This window comes from Centroberyx affinis, unplaced genomic scaffold, assembly GCF_046629955.1.
Source record: "Centroberyx affinis isolate AG114_WGS23_722 - 3 ecotype Tasmania unplaced genomic scaffold, CSIRO-AGI_Caff_v1 ptg007195l_1, whole genome shotgun sequence".
NCBI lineage: Eukaryota > Metazoa > Chordata > Actinopteri > Beryciformes > Berycidae > Centroberyx > Centroberyx affinis.
The window spans coordinates 17,501-34,516 of record NW_027283638.1 but is presented as its reverse complement, the minus strand read 5'-3'; positions in this window follow the sequence as shown (position 1 = coordinate 34,516).

Genomic DNA, 17,016 nt, shown 5'->3' with positions numbered 1-17,016 from the left:
TGTGTGTTTGCACATGTGCGTATGCTTGTATACTTGTGTGTGGTTGCGTGAGCGTGTGTGTAAATGTGTCATGCATGCTCTTTTGTGTGTGTGTGTGTGTGTGTGTGTGTGTGTCTGCATGAGTATAAGTGTGTGTGCTCGTGTGTGTGTGTGTGTGTGTGTGTGTGTCATGTACAGACAAATCGTGTTTGTTTTAAGATCAAATTGGTGTGTGGGTGTGCTGATTACAGCGACTGTGGTTCCATTCAAACCTCCAGCGATCCTTTTCACTTTCTACGCTCTCACACTTCAAACGAGTTTCATTCCTAAAAGGGAAATCCAGCGTTTGACAAAACAGACACTTACAAAATGGTTGCTGGCAGCAGAGTATAAAGCACATTATGGGTAACTGTGGAAGATAAGAGGCTTTTTAAGGCGTTCGCTTAGAAAATAGTTTTCAGGGCAAAGATCTTCTGAAATACTGACTTTGGAATTTCAGGGAGCAAGACATTTTCCCAAATTGCTCTTTTCCTGACCTGTGACCTCCTGATCAAATTGAACGCTAAACAAATGCATCGGTACAGACTTGTCCAAACAGGGAATCAAATCAAAATATTTCTGTAGCAGATTTCATACAACAAGCTATAAGCTTCCAAAAGCTCAGAACAAACTAATGAGGGTCGTCCTTAATCTCAGTCCAAGAACACACATTAGCCCAAATCATTTTAAAGAGTTGAATTGGCTCCCTGTTGAAGGTAGAATTCAACAGTTAAAACTTATTATGGTCTATAAGATTTTACAAGGTCTATGTTCAAATTATTTTACCGGGTATTTTCAGTATGTTCGGGACTCTCATGGTCTGAATACGAGGGCCAGTGTATCTAACCTGAAACAACCCAATCTAAAAAGCAAAGTATAGGACAGTTCTAAGTTTGGACTGGTTTCTGAACTTGTGTTTTTTTATTATTTTCATGATTGTATAATATTGATGTTTTTATTAGGTGTTTTAGTGTAAAAATGGGATATTAGCAGCATATACGTCACTCCCTTTTCCTGCCTGCCTCCTAGCCTCGACCTCAAGACCGCAATGTAAATAAGTCATGTGACTTTATTGTGATATCCTGATTAATTTTAGTACTGTATGTACAGTTGTATATTGTATTTTAATTTATTGAATAAAGTCAATCAATCAATCAACAGTGTAACCCAAAGCACTTTATAAACCTGGTTAAAGGGTCATGAAGAAGAAACAACAGAAAAAAGAACACAAACTCAATAAAGGGACACAAGAACAGAAGTAGTGTTTAAAGAGCAAAATTTATAAATATCTTTATCAAAAGTATGGTTAAAAAAAACAACAAAATATAGAACGATAATAGCCATTGATATTATGATTATGAACCATGACAATAAGATTTATATGATTATAGAAGGGCTCAGAACAGAGCTACAAAGTGTTTTTTACAGACAGTTTAACAAAAAGAAATAAAAGCCAATAAGCTAAACAACAGATTAAAGTCTTCTTGCATCGACGTGAAACTCAAATGTTATTTCACTCAGTAATTCACTGTAATTATCGCAATCATTGTTCTGCACATTTCAAGCGCCCCTCTTGTCCAATTCCTCAGCAGTCATTACACTTAATTAGAGTTCTTTGTGTGATTCATAAAACAGAATTGTTTTCCCCTCGCTCCCCGGCCGGTGGCAGCCTATCATCGGGCGGGCCCTGCCTTTCCTCCCCCCCCCCCCCCCCAAGAGCTCCCCGCCAGCCAATCGGCACGGCCCGTCCAGGTGGCGGCGGAGGAAGCGCTCCGGGGGGGGAGGAGGGGGGGGTTACGGGTCGCCTTCGGGGTGCCGATTCAGGATCAGCTCTCCCCCCGGCCGCTCCGTCCCGACCTGAGAGGCGTGAAGCTGATCCTGGAGCGGCTGGAGGCCCGTCTGGAACCCGCTCTTCCAGTCTATAAAGCGGCTAACGAGCAGCTCAGCCCCCGTCATTAGCCTGTCATGGCGGTCGTAAATCAGACCCACCGGCTCTCCTGTCGTGGCGTCGTCACGGCCGCGGCAATTTTTTTTTGTCGAGGCTACAAATCTCGCTGGGCGGTTTCACCCCCGACAGGCCTTTGGCACGCTGGGGGAAATACAGAAATACATTGATCATTCGCGTCTGTATTTTAAGGCAAACCGGGCGTCGTATAATCAGTAATCGCTCGGCGGGACGGTGGAGTTTCCCCCCCGTCCCGCTCCGCTGGAGCCGACAGCGGCGTGAGGGAGGAGCGACGGTTCCATTAACCCATCAATCACTTGACTTTTAATAAACTGATGAGTTCCCCTGGCAGTTATTTAGGTGGAGCAGTCAACGTGTGTCAAATAAATGCCTTAACGATAACCCATCGGTGTGAATCACAACTTTATAGATGTTCCATTCCTGTTTTTATATTGTTAGTGAGGCGCGATGATCCCAACTGCTGCTGCTGCTGCTGCAAGAGGAACTGTTCGAAAAATAAAGTTTCAACCCGGTCTCACGGCAGTTCGTGAAATAGTCACAGTCAAATTTAATCTATTGATTCGTGTACATGAACACGATTTTGCCATTTTTTTCGTGAAATGAACACGACCTAAAAAACGTTCCTCCACCACGAATTTGAAAATGTAAGTTTTGGCAAATAAAACCACTTGTGTTACGGTTATGGTTAGGCAACTAAAACAACTTGGTTAAGGTTAGAGAAATGGTTTGGTCATGGTTAAATAAGAAAAACGTTCGTTAAAAATTTAAATGTGTCTTACGGTTGAAATGTACTTTGTACTGCCCCCCCGACCACAACACCCTGACTGCCCACCGTTTTATTTCAATGTCACACCACTTCCTGAGTCCCGACTGACAGAAAAAAAAAACGTGTTGCAGGCAGGAAAGATACTTCCAATTGAAATACATTAGTTTGAAAGTTGTGCTGAGTGTCATGAAAAAAATGGAAAAATCGTGTCCATGCACACGAATCAATAGATTAAATTTCGTGACTATTTCACGAACTGCCGTGAGACCGGGTTGACAAGTTTTGCTCTCATTTTGACCGTAGGAAGGTAAAAGGAACGGTGAGACTAGTCAGTTGACAGACAGCAGCTTTGTTTTACTGATTTGGCTCTGCTGTGAAACATTCAAGAAAGAGCTGCCTGCAGGGTTAGTAAAGGCGTGAACTAAGACTTCTGCAGCGGCTCTCACTGTGTAGACTGGCTCCATCCAGTAGTTTGTTGTGTTTTTCTTCTTGGTGGATAACCGGCCAATCGCAGACGAGGTGACGTCACCTCCAGATGTTTCCAGCAGCTCCCGTGGAGTTTGATATGAGAAAATGTCTCAGTCCCTCAGAATCAAAGAGCGAGGGCTTCTTTCTAGAGCCGCCATTTTGCACCAAGAGACGTTCAACAATCACACAGGGAGAAATCCATTGTAGAAGAGGAGAGAGACCAGTTTCTCCACCCACAGGAGCAGGAGAGAGACCAGAAGCAGGCTGGGGTTTAAGGATGGGATGCCTCTCACTTTTTTCTTAACTGGAAACTCTCTCACCACCTTCATGCGCTGACTGCAGTAAGGTCAGCCACGCTCTCTGAGGGGTGTTGAAAGGCATTCTGGGAAATGTAGGAAATCACAGACTGAAGTAGACGTGGAAGAAGCAGGCACTTCATCACTAAATAACTTGTGGAATGTGTTGAACTTCACAGACTGAGAATGAGATCTAACAGTGGAAGAAGATCTGAGGGGATTTTTCCTTTAAAGGTTTATGGGAAGTTAGCAGATTAACAGCTGGAACAACGCTCGTTAAAGCCTTCTCTTGTCATGCGAGGGCCCAGTTTGGGTCTCGAGCCACGCTTTAAGAAACCGGATCAGCCGGCCTGAAGCCAGTCAAGATGTTTTGTGGATCCATGAGCTTCAGATGGTAGTGTGTGTGTGTGTGTGTGTGTGTGTGTGTGTGTGAAGGTGAGGAGAGAGTGGAGGAATACAGGATATGTGGAATTCCCCTCCGTCAAGCCCCGACACTGCCAGCATCTGCTGCTGCCCACCCGCTCTTTGTTCTCACACACACACACACACACACACACACACACACACACACACACACACACACACACCATCTTCCAGTATACCACACTCTCACTTTCCCTGCATCAGAGCTACTTTTGATGTGAACACACACTCGATCACGCGTGCGTAGGTATGCAAATACCACACGTAAATGCACATACACACACACACACACACACACACACACACACACACACACACAGACAGAGTGAAGCTACTTAAGGATTTAGTAATGTAATGTCTGGATATTATATATTTATTTGCTTTGTAGTAATAGTTGTAGTAATAATAGTCGTGGTATTAATATTATTATTATTAGTCGTAGTAATAGTGTTACTACTAATAGTGGTGGTGGTAGCTGTAGTAGTGTGAATAGTACTAGTAGTATTGGTGCAGTAGGATCAGTAGTAACAGTAGTAGTAGTACTTATAGTAGTAGTACTACTAGTACTACCTTTGTTTGGTAGAAGACGGGAAAACTACAGCAGAAAATCCTCCTGAAATCAGAATTCACATACAAGACAGTTCAGTCTGAGTTAGTGAACAAAACTAAATCTGTGATGTCATCAACAGCTTCTTTCCTTCTGTCCATGAGTTTTCAGTTTCATGAGTTTTCAGTGTGGGTCATAAATCCTGACTAAACTGTCCAACATCATTATAATAATTGAGAGGGAAAGCAGAGTGGAGCAGGCAGCGCGGGGAACGACAGTTTGATGTTAATTGCTTATATTTGCAGCAATTAACTTGATTTGGTTGATTAGAGGCTCGCTAACGAGAAGCAGGCAGGAAGGCGGGTTTAATTTGTCTTTGCCTTTTGATAAATACTTTCATTAACATTACGCTCTTATTAAAGCTGCTGACCTGTTTTGATTCAGCAGGCACACACACACACACACACACACACACACACACACACAGATTCCACCTACAGAGCTTATTTAATGTAATCACAGAGGTGATGGATAATTGACACTAATTGCAGCACAGTTTCGACAAATTTTAATGAAACACTGGCTGCTGTTTGATTGGAGGGCCATAACTGTAACAAGTAAGTGTAAAACAAACTTCAACTTACTGTCAACTACTAGAATTAAAAATCTAAACTATCAACTTATAGAATGTGCAAGATGAGAGTGGAGCTTCATGACGCTCCCAATCAAACATGGAGGACGGCTCTGAAGGCTAGAAAGCCTCTGTCTCAGGCCAGAGAAGCAGTTTTCTCTTCCAGTACTCAGCATAGTGATACAGAATATTACTATATATTATTATATTCTTCACTGATGTTTCTGTTGATCTGTGCTCTGATCAGCTCACTGCTCTGCATGTCAAACTGTGACTTCACTGCTCAACCCTCTGGACTTCCCTACCTGCCAGCTCAAAGCAGATTCAGGACTTTAAAACGTTTCCTACAACAGTCAGTCCTGGTTCAAACTCGGCCAGAACTGTAATCATGACACCGACTAGTCATTATTTGTGTATTTGAGTTCATGCTAAAAATGTTTTGTGATTTGTTTTGTTTTGTTTTGTTTTATTTGTCTTGTTTTGTTTTATTTGGTAAAAAAAAGTTTTGTGTTTTGTTTGGTTTTGTTTTCTTTGTTTCATGGTTTGTTTTGTTTTGTTTTATTTGTGTGTTGTCATGGATGGTTGCTGCTCTTGTTTTATTACTATATGCACTTGATTGCTTGAACTATCAATGCTATCTTGCTTTATTAATATATGCACTGATTTTAAACTGCAACATGTAATTTTGATGATTGCTTGACCCATCAATGCCCATCAAGGGACTGGTGTTGGAAATTAGTTTCAGCTATATACAGTGTACAGCACATCACACACTGCTTCTGCAACTGTCAATGTTTCTCTGTACTTGTCCCTTACAAATAAACAAATAAACTAAATTACTTAAGTCCATTACAGGCCACCGTCTTCATCTAGCAGGAGTTTTACATGACTTTACTTAAGCACAGTGACGAGAGAAAACACAGAGGCTCATATATATATTGACACACACACACTCACTCACACACACACACACACACACACACACAGCAGCACAACAGACTGGGTGCTGTGTGTCATGTTCAGTCTGAGGAACAGCAGAAACCAGTCAGACTCCGGCGGGAGACGAGTCGACAGTTAACGAACATTAATTACATCCATCCATCAGTCAGCAGAGAGGAGACACACTGAGCATGTCATGTCAGGCAGCTGGGGAGGCAGCAAGAATCTCATTGGTTGAGTTAAACCTCAGTGGGCGGGGCCAAAGAACCACAGTTAGCTAACTGCCAAACTTGAATGGCAAAAAAGGAACACTTGCCAAAACATGAACAAAAACATCAATGGAAATGACTTGTTTTTTTTCATTCATTCATGATGATGAAGCTCAGCAGCTAACTAGCTTACCTAGCTAGCTATAGGCTAGTATGGCTAGTTTGAACTTGAAGCTCAGCTAGCTAACCTAGATCAGTGGTTCTCAACCTTTTTCATATTATGAAATTAGTCCACATTAGGGACACAGACCCCCATTTGATGAGATTTTGTCTCTCTGACCCAAATCTGAGAATATTTTTATTGTCAGATATGATTTTGTCCAGAATCCCATGACTGTCTGTATTGTAGAGAGATAACAGAGAAACTATGATCAAAACAGTCATTCTTCTACATTCTCTAATTGTGTTAACTTCTTGTAAATGAAACAGTGCTGAAGTTTAACAATTCATCCATTTGCTTGGGACCCCCTGGAACCCCCACAAGGACCCCTGGTGGTCCCCGGACCCCAGGTTGAGAACCACTGACCTAGATAACTTAGTGTGACTAGATTGTGTTTTTTCAGTCAGCAGCAGAGCGCTAGGCTTCATAATATTAGCTTCCTCCTCTCTTACCTCTTGTCTTTTTCACTGAGCTTCAGTCTAGTGTTGCTGAGACAGAAAAACTGTGGTTCTGTGGCTCCGCCCACTGAGGTTCAACTCAACCAATCAGATTATTGCTGCCTCCGAGAAATGTTTAATTAAAACTCCAATCTGCCTGAAGATGTGCTGTGGAGTGAATATAAACACTGTCACATTTGCTAAATTTATGTTTTGATAAATGTTGAGTGTTAACAGAAAGGTTCTACACAGCAGAACCCTTCATGGTTCTGTGAAGAACCCTTTCAGAAAGGTTCTCTGTAACTCCATGCTCAAATCCATTCACATCACACTTGTTTGGTGCTATGAAGAACAAAGAATGCATGAAATGTTCCAGTATTAAAATAACTTTTTTAAGAACCGCAGTGGATTCTTTATTCTGCTTTCCCAGTTATTGTTATTGTTGTTTTTAGTTAGTTGAGTTTTACTTTAACGGTAACAACAAATGAAATTAACTAGTGAATATAACAAAACCAGTGCAGCAAATGAAATGAAAAGCAGCATTGCATTATTCACCCATTCGCTTGTAACTCACACTCTGCTAGTTTTGACTTGTTTGAAGATGAGGAAGTAAGAGAATAATATCCAAACGTCTATTTGGATCCCAACTGTCACTGTTATCTCTGCATGGACTTTATAAATAATGTATTAAATCATATCCAGCAACCAATATCTGAAATTTTATCCGATTTGGAGTTCCTTGACATTTGTAAACCCCTGTCCTGCATCATACAGTTGAATAAAATATGTGTGATATACAATAAATGCACAAAATATTCGGAACACCCTTTGTAAATCCTGGTAACACTTTACAATAAGGGTCACTAAGTTAAGGGTTAGTTAATGCTTAATAAACATTAACTAACCCTTAATTAACAGTTAACTAATGTGTAATGTACTAATGGTGTTCATGTTAACTAAGGTATTAATTTATACATTATTTAATAGTTTATAAAGATGACTATTAAATAATGTATAAATTAATTAACATGAACACCATTAGTAAATGATTACCAGACACATTAGTTAACTGTTAATTAAGGGTTAGTTAGTGCTTATTAAGCATTAACTAACCCTTAACTTAGTGACCCTTATTGTAAAGTGTTACCAAAATCCTTTGTTCAACCTGTCTGCTCCTCTTTATCTGCATCTCCCTTTAATAATTCAGGCGGATCCAATAAGTGAAATCAATAATAATCAATAAGAACCATTCATCTGGAGTCACCTATTGATGTGGAAAGCAGGTTGGTCTAATGTTTTCTACACTCAGGGAAATGAAAGATGTGAAATAATTGAGTCAGTACTGGAAGTGAAGGCAGAATCACATGAGGAGAGAGAGAATTCTTGGGGTTTCTGCCGGTCGCTCGGTGTGAAAAGCGAACATGTTGTGCACCTACATGCATCCCACCATCTGTTATTTCATTTGTGCCTCTGAATGTGAATAATGAAAAATTTCCATGGCAACAACAGCGAGGCAGGTAGCAGCAGCTAAAGAGAGAGGAAAAAATCACTATAATATTCCTATAATATTCCCATAGGGACTCATAGGTGTTCAGTTGTGAGTTTATTGTGACCTTATTATACTTTATTTGATCTCTTATGGTATTTCTATGGTATCAGTATAATTTCTGATACCATTTCTTTCTCCCACCCCTAATGAAAAATCACTATAATCACAATAATGTCACAATAATGCCAAAGTCTCATTTTGTTGCTCTATAGTCAATACAGAGTTCTTATAATATTCCTATAATATTCCTAGGGACTGGAGGTGCTCAGTAGTGAGTTTACTGTGACCTTATTATACTTTATGGTATTATATTTCTTATGATATATCAGTATAATACTTCTATAATATTCCTATATGGACTGAAATTTCTATTACAGATTAACTCTTCCTCTTTCTCTTACCCCTAATGAAAAATCACTATAATTACAATAATATTCCCAAAATGTCATTTTGTAGCTCTATAGTCAATACAGTATTCCTATAATATTCCTATAATATTCCTGTAAGGAGTTGTGGTGCTCAGTAGTGAGTTTTTAGTGACTTTATCATTGTTTATGGTATCTTCTATATAGGGTTTTCTGTGGTATAATTATTTGACCGTAGCTGCATGATATTTTAAGTTCATAATATCCTTCTAAAATGTTTTATAGGATTACTAAAGTATTTCTTTTCAGCTGATAATCAATATTGGGTGTTTGGTAGAAAGGGCCTGCAGCAGCTGATAATGTCAGATGATGTAATAACTTGTCAAAATGTCATGAAAACGTCCCTTAAAACGGGTTGAAAATGTAATAAAAGTAATAACATTACATTAACTGGCATCTATTACTTCATATGGGGCGTTGTGTCAATTATGTGCCGAGCTATATTTGGCATTACAGCCCAAACACAACACGATTTCGCCATGATCGCTAATGTTTTAATCAATATTATTATTACATCATCAAATAGAAATGTAATAATGTATGTAAGTTATGGCATGAACAGGTTTTATTCCTTTTTTCCATCCATTTAGAGGAACATTTTTTTTTCCATTTTGACAGCAGATACATTGTCAGCTGCTGCGGGGCTGAAACCTAAAGGTAGGTGATGAGTGTGTGTGTGTGTGTGTGTGTGTGTGTGTGTGTGTGTGTGTGTGTCCGTCCTGTACGGCCTGAGTGCGGATGCGGAGCTGCAGTAAACAGGTTAATGAAGCTAAACTCCGCCCGCCTGCAGCTCGCGGCGCTCTGCTCTTCTCTTCCATCTCTCCTCACAGTTTACGCGCAGACCAGCCGATAATGAGGCGGCCTATTGTAAAAAGGTGAGGAGGAGACGCGGCTCCTCGCGGCTCCTCGCGGCTCCTCGCGGCTCCTCGCGGCTCCTCGCACCTCCCCGGCGGCTCGGGGCCCGCTGCATTAGCAGGTGCAAATCACCAGGCAGAGAGGTGACACCAATTCATTTTCCAACCGGCGGAGGAGGAGAGGATCCCGCCAGACACAAACCAGCAGACAGCCTCTTCTCTTCTTCTACTACCCCCCCCCCCCCCTCCCAAAAAAAAAATCAGAAAAACAAAACATCACATTGACCTTTAACCCCCTCAGGTTCAGGTTCAGGGTTCTTGCTAAAATGTCAGATTATTAGAAATAATTAATATTTTCTATAGGCTAGACTTTATTTTCAAACCTAACTTTGTCTAAATGAGCCTTTCAAAAAGCAGATGATTGAGACCTTTGAGACCTTTCAGTGTCGTTTTCATTGCCTCACCTTACACACGCACACACACACACACACACACACACACACACACACACACACACACACACAGGTGGAAGAAAGGGATTAAAGCATGTTGAATTTTAAATATCAGAACCAACCCAAAAGCAGCCAGAACCGTTTCTTGTCAAATTAATTAGGAAGAATTATGAACTAAAGCTGGAAACTGGATTACAGGGGAGAGACTGAAGTGCTGAATAAATAAATAAAAATAAATAAATCAAAGACTGAATTTGAAGGAACTGACCAGGCCATTATAATATCTGTATTTATGTACTTTATTTTCTTTATACTTGTTATATAAGTCCGTTCGTTCCATCACTGCAGATGCGCTCATCCACATGTTTTTCAGATTAAACTTTGATTTAATTGGTTGTAACATCAACAATTTAACATCAGATTGGATAGAAATTAGAAGAACTAGAGGAAACTGAGGATATGAAACATAACGCGACTGATTCTGGCTAATTCTAATATGATAGTATTATTAGCCTATTATTAGCCTATTTCCCCTGAATTTCCCCAAGGGGATTAATAAAGTGCTATTTTATCTTATCTATTGTAGTTTATTCCTGTTGGGACTTACACTGTGTCTGTGATGCTTTATGGTCAATTTGATCTCCTATGGTATCACTCTAATATTCTTATAGTATTCCTATGATCATTCAATTACAGGAAAGCACATTGAGAAATACAGCTGATAAAGTTAGGCTCATTTAACGGCGGCGGAGGTCGGGAAAGTTGCTCGCTCTCTTTCTGCTTTATTAACATGATGATTGATCAGCAGTGTTGTCAAATAAATCAATAAACTAATGAGATAAATACATAATAGGCCTAACCTATATAAGGCTATTTAATAAAAAAACAAAACGTGTGTGTTTCTTGTCGACCCGCCAAAGATGATTCATATATTATCTAAACTCACACACCCACACAACTTTTATCCCGCATTGTTTCTTCATTTAAATAAGTAGGCTAAGTGTTGTACTTTTCTGTTTTTCTGCACTCTGCATACATTTTTATATTTTAACAGTAAATCTGTTAAAAATAGAAATCTGTCAGTGATCATTCACTTTGAGCTGCATGTTGTGTATGAAAGGTGCTATACAAATAAAGCTTATTATTATTATTATTATTATTATTATTATTATTCTACTGCGAATGTTATTTCTCTCACCGTGGAGAAACATTTGAACATTTGAACAGTTAATTGGCAGCAGAGAGTCGCTCTGTCGTTAATTGAATTTTGATTTCTAGAATTTATTTTTTTCTGCTGTGGTCTCCGTTGATGGACTCAATCAATAAAGTTCAAATTATTTTATTTCACTTTATTTAATCTCGGCTCGTTTACCCGAAATTAGGTTTGAAAATGAAGTCGCATATGTCAAACTGCTCTAGAAAATATTAGTAATTATTTCTAATATTCTGACATTTGAACCTACAGATAAATAATAACTTAATAGCCAACTAATAATCTTGATCGGCTGTTTAACTCCACCGCGCGCTGCAAAGCCTGTTTCTATTTTTAGAAACAATCTGCCTGTTTTCCGAGGCTGGGTCTCAGTTTGACTCACTTTTTCTTTGTGTTATTGAAAAATAAAATGAGAAAATTCTCAAGTTTAACAAAAACTCTCATTTTCCCTCTCTACATATATATATATATATATATATATATATATATATATATATATATATATATATATATATATATTATATTAGTTCTTATTATATAATATTGTCAGGTTATATTTCGTTGAAAGACTTCGGGTCTTCTTCGGGTCCCAAAATCTCCAAATTCATATGAAATCAAATTAAAATTAGTAAATAAAATAAAACTAAATCAAATTAATATATTCTTTCATATCATGTTATAAATTAGGCTACACCAAATTTCTATTCTATTCTATTCTATTCTATCCTGTACAGTCTTCTGCAGCTTCTCTTTGTCTTTCTTTGACCCCAAATCACCAAATTCACTTGCAACAAACTGTGAGGAAAACCATTTTTATTTTCATTTTTCCAAATAAAAACACAGCAGGAAGTACAAAGATCGTCTCTGAAGTGAAGTGTAACGCAGTGCAGTAAATCCTAACCGATGAAAAAATAGATTTCACTAAGAAGTGCTACATAAGAAGATGACTCTTTTCTTTCCAGGAGTGTCTGATGAAAATAAAATTTCACTGAGGTAATTCTAGATTTTTTTTTTTCTCTTGTCGTTCATCCAGAAACTGAATTAGAAAAGAACAGATGAAGGAATAATAAAGTGTGAAAAAGGCAGAACAAACAAACAAACAGACAGAAAAACAGCTGATTAACTCCAAATGAAGGACAAACAGTGAACACATTATATACATATCAGATGCATAGAATACTTTTTTTAAAAATCCATTTACATAAATACCTACATTTTCCAAAAAAAAGCCAAAAACTACCAGCAGAGAGTTCAGACTGAAGCTGAGTGGAGAGAGAGAGAGAGAGAGAGAGAGAGAGAGAGGGAGAGAGAGAGAGAGAGAGAGAGAGAGAGAGAGACTTGTTGTTTATTTAAAGGAAATCTGATTTGGTGTTTCTGACAGGAAAATGTGCATATTCCACATGAACTTCCTCTGCCGCAGTGCCGCTGAGCAACACACACACACACACACACACACACACACACACACACACACACACACACACACACACAGACAGACAGACAGACAGACAGACAGACAGACAGACAGACTGCTGCAGTGCATCAGGAAATTTTGCCCAAAAATGTTCTTTGTCAAACGAATTTCCCCCAATGAAAAATCAGGTAATCCTTTAAATTCCAGGCCATCAATTACATAGTAATAACTGGAAATAACTAACTAATTTCCAAGTAAAATAGGTGTAATAATTCTTTATAACATTAGAATAACTGTTAATTACTGTGGAGTTACTATAGATTATGTTTGTATTATGTGAATATTGTACATTGTCAGTATTGGCATGTCTTTTCTAAAATATATAATGCATTATTGTATGTATTCTGCATTATAAACAAATCAAAACCTAATGAAAGAACATTGATATGCTTTAACAAGTTATTACATCTATGTTACTTGGATATTACTTAGTTATTTACAGTTATTACTGCGTAATTAACAGCCTCTAATTAAAAGAGTTACCAACAATCACTAAAATAATCCTATAATATTCCTATAGTAATTTATAGTGTATCTGTGGTATTCAATAGTGAGTTTATCATATCACCTTATGATACCTGATGGTATTTTCAATCCCTTACTATAATACTCCTATGGGGCTTCAGTGAGTTTGTAGTAACCGTATGGTAACTCCTATAGTATCACTATGATATTCCTATAATATTCATAGGGATTCATGGTGCTCAATAGTGAGTTTATAGTGACTTCATTGTACCTTATGGTACAAGGTTTAAGGTCTATGGTGTTAGAATATTCTTGTAATTTTGCTTTTAATTTCTAAAATGTATTATAGGATTACAACAGTAGTTTTTCATATGGGGGTTAGTGTGTTTACTTCATCAAAGTTCAGCTTCACAAACTCATCATCACACTTTCAGATGTGAGTTTCCTGATGGCAGAAGGTTCATCGTCCACTAATCAGTCCAACCACTCCCAAACCTGGATCTCCAGCCAGGGGCCCCGAGGGTCCCGAGGGGCCCCGAAACCCCTGGAGGGCCCCAAAACCCCCAGAGGGCCCCAAAACACCCGGGTCAGCATGTAGATGAATTTGTAATTCAATTGCAAATTTACATACAATCTCATCTCTCTTTGAAAGTTGTAACTGAGCGAGTTTTAGCCCTGAGGAGTCCTGATGAGATTCACCAGCAGAACTTCAGTCCCCTGGAATAAACTGACTAAACCTCTAGAGACAAAGTGGAGCAGCAACTGATGACTAAAATATTACTATTATTATTATTATTATTTGGTGAATGTGATAAATTATTAGACATAGGTGACCAAACTATGAGCTGAGAGGGAAAACTGGTCCTGATTTTACTGATTTGAGTTCTTTACATTTGGCTTCCACAGGTTTCTGGAGCTTTCTGCTCGATCTTCTCTCAGAATCATAACGACTACAAGATTAAATTTGGACTCACTTCAGCTTCTGTTTTGCCGGTGCCACACCTTGCCATGGTGATTTGACGCCCGGGGGATTTGCCTAACCTATCTGATGTGGTTGGTAATTGACATGTCAGGTTCATACAGTGCAGTGCAGTGTGGGGCTGGACAGTGATGGATGGCAGAGCAGCAGCAGAGTTGCTGTTCCTTGTACAACTTTCCTTGATAACTATCAGAGCAGACTGTGAACGCAACAGGAGGAAACACAAACTGAATTTGGTGAAATGAGCACGAACTCTGAAACACAGATTATGTTGTTGGACAGGAGTAAAGTTCAGATCAGGTTCCTCCAGCAATAACGGATTATGGTCCAACAGCAGGAACTGGACTGGATCTTTTCACCTGTTGGTCACATGACAGGGATTTGCTAACGCTTCAGTTCAGCAGTTGAAACAGTTTGGTTCTAAGTCTGATATTCAGACTGAATGTCCATGTGGTTCCCATGCCATTATTCAGCCTGAGATTTCCTAAAACAAATCTAATCTGCTGAAACGCCAATGACAAACCGTCGCATGAGCGGTTCAAACTTTAGTCCCGCCCACAAAAGGCTCTGATTGGCTCGATTGTTTCTCTGAGAGACAACAAGCCGTTGACGAGGGAAAACAACAGACTCTCTGAATCGCTCCACAAAGGAACGAGATTCAGGAGTCAGGAACCAGGGGCCGGATTCACAAAACCCTCTTAAGAAAAAAAATCTTCTCAAGTGCCATTTTTTTTCTTAACTTTAGTCTTAAGAAAAAAAAAATAGGGGAAAAAATGCTATTCTCAAAAACAGTTCTTATATATTTTCTTAACTTTCTTCTTATGTTTCTTCCAAAGAAAAAACTTTGGAATAAATGGTATTCTTGAAATGTTCTCAAATTTGTTCTTGATTTTTTTCTTAACTTTAAGACGGCCCTTCACCTGTCTTAAAACTCCTACAGTGAAAAGGTAAGCCTCTAATATCATATATTTAAACACATTTTAGACAAGTAGGTTATAGTTCAAAGTCTTCATAGGTTCCCCTACACCTAACATTAAGATGAACATTTATTGTAAAGCTTTATTTGGTGTAGGGCCAGGTAGGCCTCTGTCTCATGTCTGTTGGAAATAAGCTGCAAATTTTACAGTTACCAACAGCAACCAATGTTTAAATCTTTGCTCTAGTTGCCCTAAATTAGTTTTTCCCCAATTGTTTTGTAGATGGAAGCACTTTGGGTTGTCTCCTAGCCTCCTAGCCTTGTCTCCTAGCCTCCTAGCCTTGTCTCCTAGCCTCAATGGCAGTAAGCCTAAAGTTTATTAACCAGAATTAATTCAGGCCCTATTTTGAGAAGTTCTTAAGTTGGAAAATTAAAGAAATTCGTAAGAAATGAGACTGTTACTAAGAAAATATTGAGGAATTGCACTTAAGAGCCTTCTTAAGAACTTCCTCTTATGTCATTTCTTAAGAACTATCTTAAGAACACATTGGTGAATCCGGCCCCAGGCTAGTTAGCTTCAGGTTAGCTTCAGCTTTTGCTCACAATAAATGAAAACGTCTTGTCATGAGTTGGGAGTTGAACCATCCGCCCCCCCCCATCTGACCTCCACACCCCCTTACTTTCCACTGTCAAACTACCTCCTGTTTCATCTCCTGTCTCCTCCAGCTGATCCTCTCCTGCTGGTGAAACACATTTCCACCACTTCTCCTGCGTCTGAAGACATCGTGCCCATTTCACCAAACCTCATGCGGCCGGGCTGCGGCAGGGAAAAACCGTCCATGCGGCAGACGGTCAGAAACTTACTGCAGAACAGTCCTCAGTGTTAGAAAAATCGTCTCTTTTCAGGTCGTCCCACGTTCAGTCACACAAGACCTTTGACCTTTAAGTGTCATGTGAGTGTTTTTTTGCCACTCGGATGCATCAAATCTCCTCATCTCCTCCTCCTCCTCCATCGTGAGTCTTCAGTCCGACCCCAGGAAACAGTTTTCCTGATCCGCTTCGCGCTCGTCATCCGTCCATAAAAGTCGTAACCGTCACTCGCTTCCCTCCGAGTGTTTTCTCAGGTGAGTCACGCTCAGTCAGCACAGGAATATCTATCTCTACTCGTCTACTGGCGTTTGCATGTGCGCTGATGTCTTCAGTGCCATCAATCAGTCTTCGGGAAATTAAGCTGTCAACGTGTTGTGTGTGTGTGTGTGTGTGTGTGTGTGTGTGTGTGTTTCATATGTACTAACCTGCATGCGTGAGTGTATGAGTGTGTGTGTGTGCACCTCTCTTCTCTATGACTCTTCTGGTGTAATAGACTCATAATGTGATAACTTGTCTAAATCTCCTGTATAATAAAATATCCTGCTAAATGGATCAAAAAAAGTAATAAATGTAAGGTGATAAATTGCCGGATAGTGTGTTACGATTGTAAATAGATTTTTTTCCCTGCTAATGTATAAAGGGTATAACTTTTTTTTTTCTTCAATTTTTACAATATCAGTCTGAAGGGGTTTTTACATCAGCCGGTGATTTATTACATTAACAGGATTTATTACATTTTAGAGGGACATTTTATTATTTTATGTGATTCCTACAGGTTATTACATGATGCTGTGTTACGTGTTCAGACGAAGCCTTTTTCACACACGTTTAAAAAACCCATGAAGTGTCATGGAGATCGAGGATAACCATGAGTGACAGCAAAACAAACATGGTTAACT